The sequence below is a fragment of the Mauremys reevesii genome, linkage group 4 (assembly GCF_016161935.1).
Source record: "Mauremys reevesii isolate NIE-2019 linkage group 4, ASM1616193v1, whole genome shotgun sequence".
NCBI lineage: Eukaryota > Metazoa > Chordata > Testudines > Geoemydidae > Mauremys > Mauremys reevesii.
In genome coordinates, this window is record NC_052626.1 from 102,581,167 (window position 1) to 102,598,803 (window position 17,637).

The window sequence follows — 17,637 nt, forward strand, 5'->3', positions numbered from 1 at the left end:
CCTGACCATGTGACAGGCTGACCATTAAACAATAAGTCATCTCATTGAGGAAATCCATAAGACTCCCTCCCCCCCCAAAAAGAAAATCTCTGGAAGCAATAAGGGATAGTCCTGCAAGATCCCACTCCTGCATACTATTTAAATATGTGCTGAACTTTAAGCACATGAGTAGCCCCATTGGACAGAAGTCCTACTGGGACTATTCACGTGCTTAATGCTCAGCATGTGCTCGAATACTTTTCGGGATCAGGGTCAGAGTGCTCAGTACCTTTCAGGATTAAAGTCTTAAATACCGAAAACCAGCAGTAGAGAGTTCATGCAAATGATTTGTTCCACTCGCCATAGTCAATAACTCCCTATCTTCATTTCAAAGCCCTGACATGCAGACATGCAGAAAGTGAGAGTCCAGATAACTCTCTTGCACAACCACAAGTGGGGGAATGTGGAGCAGCCAATCTTTAGATCCATTGTAATGTTCTGTTTTGACTGTTAGATGATAAATAAAGAAGCTTCCAAATGCACTCTTTTCTAGCCCTATAAATCTCATGACCACGATTGGCAGCTTTACTGCTCTTCCCTGGCCGACAAAGTCTATTCCTGAAGTCATCCAGAGCATAGTAGCCAATATTTAAAAATAGAATTTCAAGGATAGTTCTTCAAATGAGTGGTGTCCACTGGAGAGTTCAGACTACATTCTGTTGAATTTTAGGGGCGGGGTTGTTTGGTTGGTTTGTGGGGGGGTGTATTAGGGCATCAGAGGCTGTTCCCAAAAGCTACCTCTTCCACAGGACAAACAGACAAAAATTCCACCAGACTCTCTGTCTCACTCTGCAGCATCTTCATCTGCATTTCAACACACTAGAATACAGCGTGATTCCAAGCTTTTCCAACCATGTTACCGGGGGGTGGGAGGGGGGAGTTATTGGCATTCATAGAGATGGAGCTGGAAGCTAAATATGCCCTTTCCCAGCTCATGCACAATATAGTTTGCTTTTGTCCTTGAAAACTTCCTGAATATGTGGCATGTGATTTCAAACTTTGTCCGTTTAGAAGTAATTTCTGAAACTTGTGCAGACTGCAGACACACAGCACTGAAAATTTACTCTTTAGTTTAATTGTAAGAACCACTTTTACTGGAATTATTGCTAATACATTTGACTGTTACTCAGTTATTACAATTTATTTTCATATGAAGACTCTGACAAATAAAAAAAGTCTATTTCTCATATATTTGATCATATAATGTCCCTTCTGAGGCGTTGGGGAACCTCTGGTATGTGAGATTCATAGATTTTGGAGAGGATGTACTCTAGTGCCTCACAGTTCCTTCTCCGCCACAGCTTTTCTGGTATTCACCTACAAACAGACCAATGCCAGAATCTGACTTGTGGGAAATATGCTTTTCACCATACAGGATAACTTAAGACAAGTAAAATGAGACTTGTAAAAGTACAAAATTAATTTCTGACATCAGACAAGGAGTACTAATGGTAAAATTATGTATCTTTTCTGAATGAATTTGTCTGGGCCTAAGGCCTTATTCATTACAAAGAACGTGTATACAAAATGCCTATCTTGTTCTCACATGTTTTAGGCTTTTTTAAGCGTGAGGCAGGCGTGTGGATTTTATCAGATATGAACATAAAAAAACAATGCTTAGCAAGACATTGGCAGGTTAGTTAAGTGTGCATTTACACACAGAAATCAAATGTCAAGAAAGAAAACACACCTTTATGTCTGATCACATGACCAGTGTCTGAAATGGATATTTAATTTAATGGCTGTTCTGCCTCATTTCAACAACTGCACGAAACTGAGACACAGAACAAATCAGTTAACAAATACGAAGAACCAGCCACAGATTGAAACCACGATCATTAGATCAGTGGTTTGCAACCTTTTTTCATTTGCGGACACCTAAAAATTTTTGAATGGGGGTATGGAAATCTTAGATAGTCTGCAGACTCCCAGGGGTCTGTGGATCAAAGGTTGAAAACCACTGCAGTAGATGACTGAAACTAAGATAATGAAGCAGCTTTCACAATAGAAATCACTACAGTCAGAAACATCGGTTAAACCATTTTTTTTCCCCTCCAGTGAAAGATTGACATATACAGTACAAAGTTATTCCACTCTACTCAGGATACCACAGCAATAGGATGATCCTACTAACTGTGGGCCTTACCCTTAGACATGTGGAGGAACTGTAACTTTTCCCATAGGAGTTGCAGTAGCTCAGTGCCTTTCAGGATGAGGCCCCATTTTGTACTAAGTATAGACTGAACCCCTGTTTTCAACTCTCCCGTGTATTTACACGCACTGGCAGCTCTGTTGTTTAACAGATGCAGCACACTGGGTTCAATCCAGTCAACAATATCAATACACACACTGGAAGGCTCAAGGTAATGGCTTTGTGCAGGCCAAAAAAAGAGCAGCCTGCTGTGGAAGCCCAAAAAATCCCATCCCCAAAGCAGTCACACAGCTTCCTGGGAGGCGGTTGTCTTGGGACCATACAGTCTTGGCAACCACTGCTGTACAGCCTTACAGTCATTAATCCAAGTCTCGGCTAGTATAATATTCCTGTTTGGTTGGGGGTTGGCGGAATGGATGAATTCAGGGTCTTGTCCTCTGAACTGATTTTTTGGGGGGAGAAGGGAGGATGGGTAAAGTAGAAGAAGAAGAGTTCTTGCCTCTCCTGAGTTATCAATGAAACACCATTTGTACACTCGCCTCTATAACTGGATGCATCTCATCTATTACCATCATTCTGACACATTCTTTCTCTGACTTCCTCCCACTCTGTCCCTCCAATATTCCTTTTTCTCTCCTCTTCTCTCAATCTAGTGCACACTTCCCTACCCCAGAAACTGAGTTCCTTCTACCTAGTGAATAATCTTCTGCCTGCCAACCCATAAAGCTCCCTTTTCAGTTCTGTATTGCTCCCAGCCAAATCAAACCTGCCCAGCCTACAAGACCTGCAAGCTATTCCCCTACCATTCATAAGGTAAGGACTCAAAACCCCACAACTTCATCATGCATAGTGTCTTTCATACAAACTTCAAAGTTGTTTGAGTAAACACACATTTGTGTGCAACAGTCTGAGGGGAATAGTAATTTAAAATGATATTTTAGAACTTGAAGACTTAACATATCTTACTATCAATCCACTTCTAAAATGAGCGGTAAAACACCAAACTTTTATTTAAGACGTTCACCCTAATTATACTGTGTGTGTGTGTGTGTGTGTGTGTGTGTGTTCACACACACAATACGTTTATACACACACACAAATGGATTGACAGATGTCAAAAATGACTGAACAGATTTGATACTCAATCTTTCTAAAAAAGCTCACCTTTTGTATGAGACCAAACATGGATAATTTCACCCTCAAAGAATTTGTTATGAACAAGTTATATGTAACTGAGAAGGAATTTGGAACTCAACCTCAAGGGCAGCAAGCATAAACTGGGTCTCCTTTAACTTACTGTGTACTGTTTTGATTTACTGGTTGGATTGACACTACACACAGTATTAAAATAAATTATTAAATATTTTATTAAAGTTAAGCTATACAAATAATCACGTGGAAAGAGTACAGAAATTCTCACACGTATGTCCAAAAGCCCTAACAGTGTCACTGATCATATAATTCAAATAAATGTACTCCCCTAATCTCTCCACTCTATCTTTGTCCTTTCATGTCCTTTCCACTCCTTTTCCTCTCTCTTTGTTTCTTCAGCCCTTTTCTTCTCCCACACACTTTCAAGAAGGACCAATTCAGCACAGTGTGATATCAGTAGAGACTAGCGGCAGCTGCTGTTCCAGCTACAACAGTGAGATGATATTAAAAAATCAAGGAACAGCTTTAATATATGTTGTATGTAATAACTCTACCGAGGATTTGGACTTTAGCTACACTCATTAGGGGTGCTTCATTACCTACATGTGGGAATACCACTTGTGTGAGGAGGTCACAGTCTTATGAAGATAAATTCCATATCTGCTGTTTAGCCTGGTCAGTTGAAAACAGTCTACCAGATGCCATACTGATTTGCATCCACTTACTATTAATACTAGGGATACAATATATTGAGGACAGGAAATGTCAAGGTGAGAGCCACAGTTAGGCAGCATGGGGGGAAGCAAGCGTTCACCCTCTTTATTTTATCATTCCACACTTTGAAATACTGAAATTGAAAGGAAATCTTCCATCAAGGCAAAGAGGAAACCACATAAGATTAGGGTGGGCTTTGTCCCTCACTGTTATTTCTTGTCCCCATCATTTTGTAAGTGCTTTGTCAGAAAGCCTACCAGGAGTGGGTTCAACAACCGTTTATCCTGAACGTTACATTGCCATCAATGATCACACTCACCTTGCCCAGATTTCCTTCTAATTCTGCTTTTCATCATGTTGTGCAATGAAGATCACATAACCTCAAATTCAGCTTATGGCCAGCCTTCATAAATTGGGTACTATGGCCAATCCTCATAAATTATTCTTTTGGCTGCCACTGCAATTTACCTTCTCTCTCCTACCTATTTCTCTCTTCCAAGGAGGGACTGGATAAACTCCGAAGATATAGAAACTTTTGCTTCTAGGTAATGGTTGTTAATTTGGCCCAATTATTCAGTCTCAACACTACAGGACAGTTGACCTATATGAAATGGTGTTTTCAATCCACTTGATCATGGACACACACCCCCACGCATAAAAACCCACCATAATAAAGAGCACTAATGAGCACCTTTGTCACAGTCTAAATATACAGGTCAAGGATTGAATCAACATTGTTTATTATCAGTGGGTAAAGTAGACTGAAACAAAAGGGATGGAGAGCTTTCACTGACTAAGGAGGAAAGGGAACTATGGAAGAGAACTGCTTACCCAACCTTTGCAATGGGGAGGAAGAAACACTGCTCTCTCCCCACTCAACTTTTTTCCTTATTTTGACTCCTTTTTACTACAGGACATCTCTGAACACTGAGCACCATCCTTGCTCAAATAGGGAAGTAGCATTATTCCCTTTTTACAAATAGCACAATTGAGACACAGAGAGATTAAGTGACTAGTGCTAGGTCACCAAAGAAGTCTGCTGGAGAGCTGAAACTAGAACCATATTTACGTGCCTGAACCCCTTATTATTATTATATGCTCTCTCACCTAAAGATGGTCTGTATATTGATAGGACAGTGCAGAGAAAGAGAGAAGTTGCCTCTGCTATGCCAATGCCGCATCTCCACCCAACCTTACAAAGAGCACAAGGGGATGAGGAATAGTGGGGGCTAAAGAAAGCCACTTGCCTGCCGCTCACTCTCTTTCCAGAAACAGCCTGAATGCACCAGGAAGCCAGCAGGCATGATAATGAGTAAACTCACTCCTCCTCTCCCAGTGGCAGCAATTCTACAAGATAGTCAGGGAATCTGTGGCCTGCTTCCTGTCCAATGATTCTATAAGCCACAGGGCAGAGAAGTCAATGGGAGTCTGCTCTCCGAGCCCAGAAAAGCAAGACTTGATTGAGGCCAGTGATAGCTCCTTTCTTCCTCCTTGAAGCTGACGAAATCCCTGTGACTGATCGCTCACCTGACACTTCCCAATCTGCTTTGCTTCCTTCCAGTGCATACAGAGCTCTTAGCACTGTGACCTGTTGTATTAATTTACAAAGTTTAAATGGGCCCAGCAAGGAACAGAAGAGAACCTTGTTTTGTATGAAGTTGGATCAGACTCAAGATCTCACATAATCAATAAGAAAACTTTAACTCTATTTTCCATTACAACACACAGAGCTTGGACAAAGTTCTGCTACTTTTCTTTTACTTTGTTTTTGGAGGGACTATTTTAGAGAAGATGTAAAAAACACCAACCTAGCAAAGCTGCCCAGAGACTTGAAAGAGATTTACTGGAGGAAGTTTTCAATTTTGTTTCTCTTCCCACTCCTCCTGAGCCAGCCCTGTCTTTTAACCAGTTCTCACCAGTCCCAATACTGCTGGCTGCAAGAGAATGCTGCCCACCTTGACTCAACCAGCCTACTCCACTCCCTCACTCATTGCAGTCATCAGAACCCACAAGCTCTGTCCAACATACCTGGCCAGTGTTGAGCACTGATCAGGAAAGTATTCTGGTGTTAAACAGCACAAGAAACATGGCAGTGATCAGCGCCTGTCTCTCACGCTTGAGAAGTGAAGAAGGAAGAGGAATAGGTTAGTGGAAAGTGGCCTGAGCAGGGGGTAAAGAGGTTTTAAGAAAAAAAATGTGGAAGAAGAGTCTTAAATTTGGGACACTCCCTTTTCAAGTAGGCATTCTGGCAAACTTGTATGCTCTAAAAGTAATCTAAATACAAGCAACATTTCTGACACCACAACAAATGCTCTCTTCGACTATTGCGCAGCAGAACCAAGAACAAGTTATGTGTGATCTTACCCCAGTAAATAAAATATTAACTGGCAAGACCTTTCCTCCTTGATCTTCCTTTTCTCTCCTGTAGGTTTTTCCATATCCTTACACTTCTCCAAACACAGTCCTCATGGCCTCCACATCTTCTAGCACATACACCTTCCCTTTAATCACCTTCTATCCCACCAAGCCAAGATGAAAAGGCTGATCATATCTAACTTGTTTTAAATAAAAAGGTTCTAATCACTAACCAAAAGGAGAAATACTACAAGTTACTGTAAAAAAAAAAAACACGGAGTCCTTGGGGCACCTTAGAGACTAACAAATTTATTTGGGCATAAGCTTTCGTGGGCTAGAACCCACTTCATCAGATGTATGAAGTAAAAGATACAGGTATAATACATGAAAGGATGTGGGTTGCTTTATCAAGTGTTAAGTCAGTCTAACAAGATAAATCAATTAACAGCAGGATACCATGAAGTGGGTTCGAGCCCATGAAAGCTTATGCTCAAATAAATTTGTTAATCTCTAAGGTGCCACAAGGACACCTCGTTTGTTTTTTTGTTTGTTTTTTCCTGATACAGACTAACACGGCTATCACTGAAACCTGTTACAAGTTACTGTGTCTACCTCACTGTCTGTACTGCACCTCCCCCAATGCAGACCTGATCCTGCACAGGGCAACAAGGCACCACCATAATTAGGAAGTGCACAACTGACTCCATAGTTAAAGCTACATCTACTGTAATTCATCCATCAAACCAGAAAAAAGATGCAACAGGGTCTCTCCCGTCTCTTATACCCTTCTCCCCACATCTCTCTCTCTCTGATGCTTTTTTAGTGGGGGAAGAAGATGGTGGAGGGAGATTCATTTGGTGTTTTCCTTTTTGCCTCCTTTCCCACCCTCCAGTAGGGAAAAAATATTAAGAGTAGAACCTTGATGGTATACATTTCAGGGTGGACACATTAACCACAGTATGTTTTAACAATCCTGTTAAATGAATGTATGTCTGTCCACACCAAAAAAAATAAAATAATACAAATTGTAGTTGTGTGCAACTGGGACAGAAAATCCCATTTTAGAACTGAATGCATATATCAAAACTAGTAAAAAGTCTACATTTTACAGACAAAAAGGTAATTATATTTAAAATATCAAATGGTGTCTGGGAACATGAAAGCCTTTTTAGACATTTGCCTTTTGAAATTTTGGGCAAGTCAGTAGGATATTTTAGTATTAAATTTAAGAAAGTACTTAAGTAAATCAGAGTTGAACACAGAAGTCTCAATCCGAGGCACTACTCTATTTTAAACCACAACAAAATACCCTGAACTATACATCACTGCACATAAATGAAAACTGTGCTTGTGCACAACCCATATACTTGTGCTGAGGACTAAGTGAAATTCACCCTTATTGTGAGGGCCAGCATAAAGCCCTCAGCAGAGGGACTATATACAAGGATCTGCAGGCAAGGAGCCTGCACTCCACATATGATGTGGGTGAGAAAGGGAGTATGCACAACCAGTCTCCAGGATTATTATTACATGGATTCAGTGGCCCAGAAACCACACATAATGGGTGAGGAAGCAGCAGCATCTCCTACTCCATCTGATCCACTGGAAGAGCAGCTCTTGAGAGAGAGCCCAAGAGGTGGCTTGAAAGAGATAAATTCCAGTCTTCCTGTTACTTAGTCTTTGCAGAGCAAAAGGGTGGGGAGTGAATTTCATCCAAAGAGCAAAAGATAGCATCACACATAAGGGCCTGACCCTGATCACTGAAATCAATGTAAGTTTTGCCATTGACTTCAGTGATAGCAGGTCCTTTTGAAGTCCCCTTAAAGGCTTTCCATTGACTCCAGTGGGAGCTGGATCAGCTCCTACGGGCCATATCTTCAGCTGATGTAAAATGGCATCATTCCACTGAAGTCAATAGAGCGGCAGGATCCTCAGGGGATCACGAGGTTATTACATGGAGGGTTGTGAGCTGTCAGCCTCCATGCTCACAAACTCCGCTTCACTTCCAGCATTTATGATAGTGCTAAATATTTAAAAAGTGCTTTTAATTCATAAGGGGGGGGTCACACTCAGAGACTTGCTGTGTGAAAGGGGTCACGAGTACAAAAGTTTGAGAACCACTGCAATAGAGCTATGCTGAGGATCAGTTGAGGATCCGTCCCTATCTCACTAAATATTTTCTTCCAAAACTAGCTCAGGAACTAAAAAACTGAATAAATATAATTGTTTTAACTGTTCCATCTTAACAACAAAATAATAAACCATTTACAACATATATATATAAACCAGGGGTCTGCAACCTTTCAAATGTGGTGTGCCGAGTCTTCATTTATTCACTCTGATTTAAAAGGTAATAAAAAAAAAAGGTAATAATTGGAGATATACCAATCTCCTAGAACTGGATGGGATCTTGAAAGGTCATTGAGTCCAGCTCCCTGCCTTCACTAGCAGGACCATTTTTTGCCCCAGATCCCTAAGTGGCCCCCTCAAGGATTGAACTCACAACCCTGGGTTCAGCAGGCAAATACTCAAACCACTGAGCTATCCCTCCCCCCATTGACTTTAAGGTTTTGCATGCCAGTAATACATTTTAATGTTTTTAGAAGGTCTCTTTCTCTAAGTCTATAATATATAACTAAACTATTGTTGTATGTAAAGTAAAGAAGGTTTTTTAAACGTTTAAGAAGCTTCATTTAAAATTAAATTAAAATGCAGAGCCCCCTGGACCAGTGGCCAGGACCCAGGCAGTGTGAGTGCCACTGAAAATCAGCTCGCGTGCCCACGCCTTCGGCACCCGTGCCATAGGTTGCCTACCTGATATAAACGTAGCACCTTTCCTTGAGAAGGTTCCCAAAATGCTTTACAGATTATATAGCTCTAGTGATAACGTCACCAACTGCTAGACTGCAGCACTAGTTGGATAAAACACAATAAATTTTCTGCACCAGTGACACTACACAACTGTATTTTTGAGAGGAAGTGAGGATTAACTCAGCCAGTTGATGAAACTGCAGGGGGAAATTTAGATGGGTAACTACATCCTATCTAGATTGGAATTTGGCCATGACACTGAGATTAATAACCCTACTCTTGCAAAACAATGCCTTGGGCTCTTTGCTAACCACAAATGGTCAGGACTTCAGTTTAATAGCTCGGCCACAATAATACTGATGTCAAATGCATACATGATATGCTGTAAAACCCTGGTCATGTGGTCCATTATATTCAAGTGTCATACTCCTAAACCAATCAGAGTCTAAAAGTGGAAAAGAAATGGCCAAAGTGAGACTTATAATAAGATTAACAGAACAGAACACTTTCACAAGATACAAAAATATGTTTAAATATAAAGTTCCCTGATGGCTTCTAATTAATAATTTTGGTTACTAAATGGATGTAACAAATAATAGGAATCCCTAGCATAGATGGCCGGGGTGATGAGGACACTTGATGTGTATTCTGAGATCAAAGTATTCTTAGGCCTTGTCCACATGGCATAGCTACTATAGAATAAACTATTCCAGAATAGCTATTCTAGAATAGTTCTCGTTGCAGATACTCTGTTCTGGAATAAAAGTAACTTTTAATCTTTTATAATTATTCTGCTTTGTGAACAGCCTAATTATCCAGAATAAAGTCACCACATGTGGAGCTATTCTGGAATAGCTACTACAGAATAGTTTATCCCCCAATATCTACGCTGGTCAATTTCTCCTCGTGGACAGGGCCTTAGAATTAATTTCCTCATTCTCTTAGTATCATGTAAGACTTAGTCAGAATTTTTTAATGTGTATTGTATCATTAAAAATAGTCTGTTCCAATGCATACAGTGAATTTATTCTAAAATGCAGCATGTAATAAATCATGCTGTATTCAATTAATCTAAGAAGATATTTTCATTAAAATCTGAGTGATATACAGAAGGGGTTTTAGAAAAACAGAAAAAAAAATCTGAATATAAACAAGCCATCATTCTGGTAAGAGGAAATACAAACAAGCAGAATAAAAATAGTTGATGCACAAAAGCCATAATGAAGGGGTTGCTCAAAAAATATCTTCTACTTTGAATGGTTTGTATGAAATACAAATTATCCACAGAAAAGTGTGGACTGGCATAAATGTTTGTACAAAATTATAAGTATATTTCTAGAAGTATGCAAGTGGCAACCGCCTGCACGCTGCACAAGGTCCCAACAACGCTCTGCTTAAGTGCTACTGCACAGAGTCCAAACCACTGCATTTTAATTACTATGCAGCCTCAGATATATTGCCTTTGATATGGAAATGTTCTTGTTCTCTCATCTTCACATACGGTCTCATGCACAGAAATCTTTATCTGATTCATAAAAAATAAACTAGAATCCAATCTCAACACCTGACCTCAGTGCTTAGAAGTTTTTTACTAAGCATGGTGTCACTATAAAAAGAATGGCTAATATTGGTGTAAAGTTAGATATTTGGAGCAATGATATGAAGGATTTGCAGTTAAGAATCAAATCAATACTGCAACTCTTAGGTTTTACGGTTTCATATTGCCTTATGTCAGTCTACCACAGTAGACTGGAGAAATAATGGGAGTGCACACCTCTATATGTTGTTGAAGAAGTGAATAGCAAACATTTAACTAGGGTCCTGTCTACCAATCTATAGAAGAGATGCATCAGTTGTGATAATTTATACCCTCAGCCACCACACTGAGCAGGTTCTTAAACCTAGCAAGCCTACAAAATTAAAAAAATTAAAAAAACACCTTCCCACTGTTTGTTTGTTTTTTAAATGTGTAGATAACATAAAATTCTCCATGCTTATTTTTAAAACACATGTTTTCTAACTGCACTACAAGAGTTAAAATGCTTTTCCATATCACTTAAAGCAGGTAAAATAAATGTGCTACATTCTCACTGAAGAGCAGATAATTTAGTCTTAAGAACCTTTGTGTGCAGTATGAAAACTTTAAAGTTTAAATATCTAATTTATACAGAATATAAAAAAGCATTTTATCAGCAAACTTATTTTAGGGATTCCCAGCATAAAAAGTATTTAAAAACACATGCCAGTATGTTTCCACATATTAAAATAATATGCAGACTACAAGAGGGTTAGAAATGTAATACATGCTGTCTTCGACAAATTCTACCAATCCTTCAGAAAACATTCACTATTCAGATTTGTCTAAATAATTCTGCTAACTCTATAGAAACTACATTCTGTTTTTATAAAGAATATGATCTTTGTAACGTCACTGTAGTAGATAATGACCCATCTGTAAATCATTTTGTTGCAGGTTATCTGCTTTTTATCATTTCTAGTACCTGTCTGTGCCTGATATGATACTCTTAAACACATTAACTTGATGGAATGTTTCGCTTGACTTCAAAAACATCAATTGATATATATGTATTCTGTGTTATAAATGAATGACTCTGATTAACCAACTTCAGTAATGTACCCCACTTTATATTACCCAATCAAATTTGCAAACCTCAAGAGAAATGTGATAAAAATACTTCTGTCTAATCATTTCCAAACAACACTTTCAAACTTGGCAAGAGGGAGGGCAGGAGTGTTGTTTGTTTTTTTTTTAATTTATGTAGAGACTAAACAAAAAACATAAAACCAATATGAAGTTTTTAAAAGGGAGGGAAGAAACCCGCATGTAATGATTCTTGTTCCTTTAAGAGAAAATCAATTTTTCAAGTTCCTGTTGTACTAACTGAAAGAGAATTATTTAAAACTTCACTGAATACTTGAATATACCATGGTTATGTGTAGCAGTTTCATCAGTGCCAAATAACTGAAGACTTTCTAAAAGATCGTAAACTAAAAACTGGCATGAAATCTCTCATTGTGATGTCACAAATATTTGCTGTTGCTATAGAATAAAGTATTAAAAGAATAATGTACTGGTATCATGGACATGCTTTGAAAAAATGCCATTATCCAGTTTTATCATGGTAAAAATCAGCTGTTTTCTAGTCAACACATCTTCACGATCACCCTCCTCTGCATATGGTTACATATATACACAAACATACACATACAGACATCACACTTGTGTCAGATAGAGCCTTATTAATCACAGCTTTTTACAGTCTTGGATTTTAGTGTGATGTCATGAGCCATAATGATAAATCTGTAACTATTTATTGATGTTTGTTATATAAGCAACCTAATATATGTTATATATAGTAAAAGGAATTTCATGTGTTATACTGTAAAAACATGTCCCCAAACGTACCACATATGATATTCTACCTGGAAAAAAAAATACCAAAAAATGTATGTACGCTCAAACAAATAAAAATACAGTGAGAAAGACAATATATCAACTTACTAAAGGATTAAAAAACTTTACATTAGTGTCTGACTTTTTTGTTGCCACTTCAGTAACAAGATACACTCAAACTACTGTACATATTATTAGGTTGTATTTTAATCTTGGGGCTCTGGCATAATTTACAAGCTTCTCAAAGCTCTGTTTTTATGATTTATATTATCGCCAGAAACCTTAAAAAATACACCCTTGTACAATTACAGAGACGGACATAGTTTATATACGCACACAAAAATAAACTACTTTTTTATTTACATAACATTTAAAGTGTAAGTTGTTAAAAGGTATCCTTTGCCAAGTACACCCGGTAATCTTTTAAGTCACATTACTGAGAGAGAAATATACATCACCCCACAATACATACTATAGAGAAAGCTATATTGCTACTCCTCTTACATAATTCTTTGTTTTATGCAAAAAAAATTTAAAATTTCAATAGCCTTTTACATTTGATCCACATACTTTTTTAGGGGAAAATCAAACCAACTGTAAAAGATTAATGGATATTCTTCCTGAAAAAGTGTTATCTCCCAAGGTGATTAAGGTGTTTAATAGATATAAGGTCATGACTGAAGAAACTTTCTGTGCCCACTGAGAAGAAAATATTTGGTTTTGCTATCATCGTTCAAAGTCCTGGTCTTCATCACTCTGAAGGGTACTGCAAGGCCTTTAAAGAGATGCAGGCATTTCAACTTATAACGGGAGCGAGGACCTGCTGGAAAACACCTCCAGTGATTTTTTTTATTCAATAGAAAAAGTTTGGCCTGAATTGACCAACTATTGGCCACATATTACAAACGCCCCCCCCCCCCAACTAACCAAGGGGGAGTGGAGCAATATTTATTGACAAAAACCAAACTGACAACAAAGGCAACTAACTTTTGGCACTGGCTAATGGTTTGTACAAGTCAGCTACTACTGGCCTGGCCTGGCCTGGCCTGGGGAACTGGTACACTCTGCTCTTCTCCTCTCCCCTTGCTTTCATAAAGGTGTATGTATTTTTAAATGATTCTTTGGTGTAATAAAGAAGCACAGAAGAGCTACAAAAATACAACAGAATCAGCAACACAACACACGTGCATGCGCATGTATGGCGATATCTATCCTACTCTCACTCCCTACGCATTACACCGGTTTTGCACCCTGCAAGCCAGCAGAAAAAAAAAACAGACAAGCTCTCGAGTAGTCTCCAGCAAAGTCTCACAAACAGTTCTGAAATTCTCAGTGCAGCTGCAAGGATGAGAGGTGGTAAGAGAAAGGAGGAGAGAATGTGCTTCGGCAAAGGGCCCCTCGTGGTCATTCCTGAATGAGTTAAAAGCTTTAGGAGCGGAGGTTGGGGCACTGTAAATCCAGGCACAGACGCACGAGGCACGCCAGCAGCAAGTGCCCAGTGCGAGGTGTCCGGGGAGGCGCCGGGCTTGGAGCCCTCACGAGCTCAGACCTAGCGTGTGTCCTTCTCCTGCTGGGGGGCTGCTGGCAGAGCTGCTCTTCGCTCGCTCTGGCCGCCACTTCCCTGAGCTGCGGATTGCTGCTGCTGCAGCCGCTGCCCCAGCCCTCTATCGCGCTGGCTCACGACCTTTTGCGGGGAAATTTGGGGCTGTTGAGGAAACCACCAAATCCCTTGGGTTGAATCGCCGCGTGAGATTCACAGGGGCTTCCGCAACACCCGGAGCTGCAATCCGGGGGCATTGGTCCCTGTCTGTTCCCATCCCCAATCGCCTGGGTGGCTCCCCAGCGTGATTGCCGGGATATGGAGAGCGGGGCGGGGGGAGGGGGAGATTTGAACTTCTCCAAACCAACCAGCGTCTTGCCTCCTGCAGAACCTCCTGGCCTCAGCTGGCCGGGGAGTCTCTGGCTGCAGCCTCAGTGGGTGGCCCAGAAATTAGCAGGTCACTGCTTGTGTAAGGTCCGGGGGATGCACACTGCCAACCCTCCTTTCGCTCTGCGTCTAAGAGTGCCAACCTCAGCCCTACAGAGCAGAAAGATGCATCCTCCCTCCCAGCATCTTTGTGGCCTCTATACATACCCTGCCAGGAGGGATGCGTGCAATGGAGTTAAGGCAGGCAACTGCCTCACAATGCCAAGGAAAGTTACTTCTCCTGCATGTAAGGACCTTAACATTTGGGAAAGTACCTGCCAAGGTTTGTCCAAGCATCTCTGGTCAGACCTGAAATCAGCAATACTTCCCTCGCTCTCTAAACCCAGGGCAAGTTGCACTGACAGCCCCTTGTTTTAATACGCATTCTCCCTCTGCAAAAAAAAAATCAACCAATTGCTAGGGAAAGTACCTTCTAAACTGCACTGACTGGATTAACATCCCATTCTGAGTGATTCGCAAGGGTGGGGGTAGTTTGTGTCACCTACCCCCCTCCGCCTCCCTCAAGTGCACTTTAAAAAAAAAAAAAAACCGTGCAGACTCTGGCCAAACTACGTTTGATGTATTGATTCCAAGTACAGTGCATGGTTTCCGTACATTCTTTGGCTTTTAATAGCTAGCCGAGGAAAAGAGAAAGCATTATTGTATTCTTTCTTTCCTTCTCTCATTGCCTATTCTAAATTTGACTCCGAGGTTTAAGCAGTTGAATTGGCTAATTCTGAATACAGGCTATTGAGAGACCAGACACAGCAGTATATCCCTGTATAGCAATGGATACAATGTGCTGAATTGGCAGTCTAATTATAAATGTGGCATTTGGACCTTCTTTCAGACCCAGTGCCACCTTACCTTATGAGGGAACTTCAACTACAGCAACTGTTCAAAACAAAATGCCATTACAGGATCAACTTCACCCAACAGTGGGACTAGCCAGGGGATTGTTTTACAAACAGCCTTTCTCACTTAACACAAGAATGTATTATAAGAAACAAAGTTATGGATAGTACAGAGTTTAAAGAAAATGCTAAGTAGTTCCTGCCAGGTGTTGTGCTACTTCAAACTGCAGCATAATCCAAGTGACCTAATTATTTTCTTTTCAATGTACTCACTATAAATAGATTATTTTTATTTTACTAGAATGAAATGCTAGGTATGGTCGCTATTTAATATGTGCAGACAGTGTGTATATAACATTGTGAATATTGACCACAAGAAATCTCATGCCGGGAGGAACCTGCAATACAGTCATGGAAAATAGCTCATGATATGCAGTGGGCTTGTGGAAAAGTAAAAAAGGCGGGCGTCTTTCCTATTCAGTATTCGTATATAATGGCAGACTATATTCATACATCTCATCCATTTCATTATTTACTTTATGGCATAATGGCTTAATTAAGTGAGTGGGCACAAGCACGTCAATAAAACAAGTCAAGTTAAAGTCTCAAAACAGGCTTCAGAATTAGCCCTTCCACAAATATGAAGCAGGGGACATTCGTTTATCTTCTATTGAAACCCTGCGTTGAGGACTGCGTTCTTCCCTCACATCCTTTGGATCAGTTTTAAAGATGGAAATATTAAAAATGTCAAAATAAATGTAAAATACAAATGATTGTAACAGTTGCCGGCCATGTGCGGAAGGCTATTTAAATGAGCCCAGACATATACCTTATCTGCATACAACAGGCGAAAAACATGCTTCTTTATCTCTGAAAGTTTCAGTGTCTGTGTTTTTGGGAAACACCCCTAGGACAGAGCTAATCTCTCCTCCCCAGGCTCCCAACATGCTGCCTTTCTCTTGTAAAATACCCCTGACACACTCAGACACAACACTAATTGTCTTTTCACGTTGCCACTTTCACTCTTTCCCGTCCTTACAAAAAACAACAAACTGTGAAACGGTCCTGTGGAAAGCAAAGGCAGCAATCAAATCGATATGATCAGTGTCTCTGATTCACCTCAAGGCCCTGCTCTCCTAAAAGCTCGCAGCCCTAGCGGGTTAACTGTTCAATGCTGTTAAACAGAAGTAGGAAACGGGGCTGGCAAGATCTCGTCGGAAGACACTGACAGCTAAATTATTAATGTACATGTGTATGTATCTGATCATATAACGTGTGTGATCACACACAAACACAGACAGTGTCACACACGGATGAACACATACAGGCATATACACAAGAATAACCACCAGCATGCCCAGTGCCTCCTACTTTAAGGACTAGAACTCAAGAAGTAGAAGAATTATTAGTTCTTACTGATCATTCTTTTCAGAATCATGAATGGAACAATTGCCAAAAACGCAAGAAAAAAAACACACTCACGAGATGATTATACACAGATACAGTGTGTGTGCCTATTACATAAATCTGTAGCCAACTCCGAGTTTTCATAAACCTAAGATCATTATTTAAGATAAAACATCAAACCTGATTACATAAAGAGGCTTCTTCTCCATAATCAAACACACCAACAGCTCCGAAAGAGTGAAAACTCGAGAAAGCACAAGCTCTCCACAACCATACCGTGCCTCTCACTCCGATTCTTATAGCATTGTCTATAAACTGCTACTATATGTAGTTGCATTGCGATTAATTAAAACCAACAATAAGGGAAATACTTCCTGAAAAACTTACGTTGCATTTAGCTTAGGCGCTATTCTTTTTTTTCAGCTCGCAAAGGAAGCCGTTTTGTCCAGGTTAGGTATTGTCTACTTATGGATCAGCCCCTGGCTAAGGGTTTATTTTAATTTATGGCTTATGCATTCTTTTAAGGTCGATTTGCATGACCTCCGGCGAGAGCTAAGGCAGCAAGAAATCCCAAATTGAATGTTGTGGGCAAGCCCACAATGCAGCACAGCTCTCCCTTTCTCATGGTGTAAACAGAGCTCTCTGATGATGGTCTCTCCCCTCCCCCTCCTTGTGTATCACAAATTAGGGTGTGATATCAATTTTAAAGTTTTCAGTATAACTTTATCCAAGCCTTCTGCCTGGAGAGATAAGACGCCGCCACCACAGGAAC

The 17,637-nt window shown here is 40.1% G+C and overlaps 1 protein-coding gene across 4 annotated transcripts in view; it reads right to left on the minus strand.

The window, feature by feature from the left end:
- Window positions 1–17,637, minus strand: part of SOX6 (SRY-box transcription factor 6) — a 501,080-nt gene that overhangs the window by 437,655 nt on the left and 45,788 nt on the right. Inside the window, exon 1 of one of the 4 annotated variants that reach the window (XM_039533630.1) lies at window positions 17,253–17,467. The exons of the other annotated variants lie outside the window; for them this stretch is intronic. The gene's annotated coding sequence lies outside the window, so the exon portion shown is untranslated. Of the gene's footprint in view, window positions 1–17,252; window positions 17,468–17,637 lie in introns of those variants that run through there. 4 annotated transcript variants of the gene reach the window in all.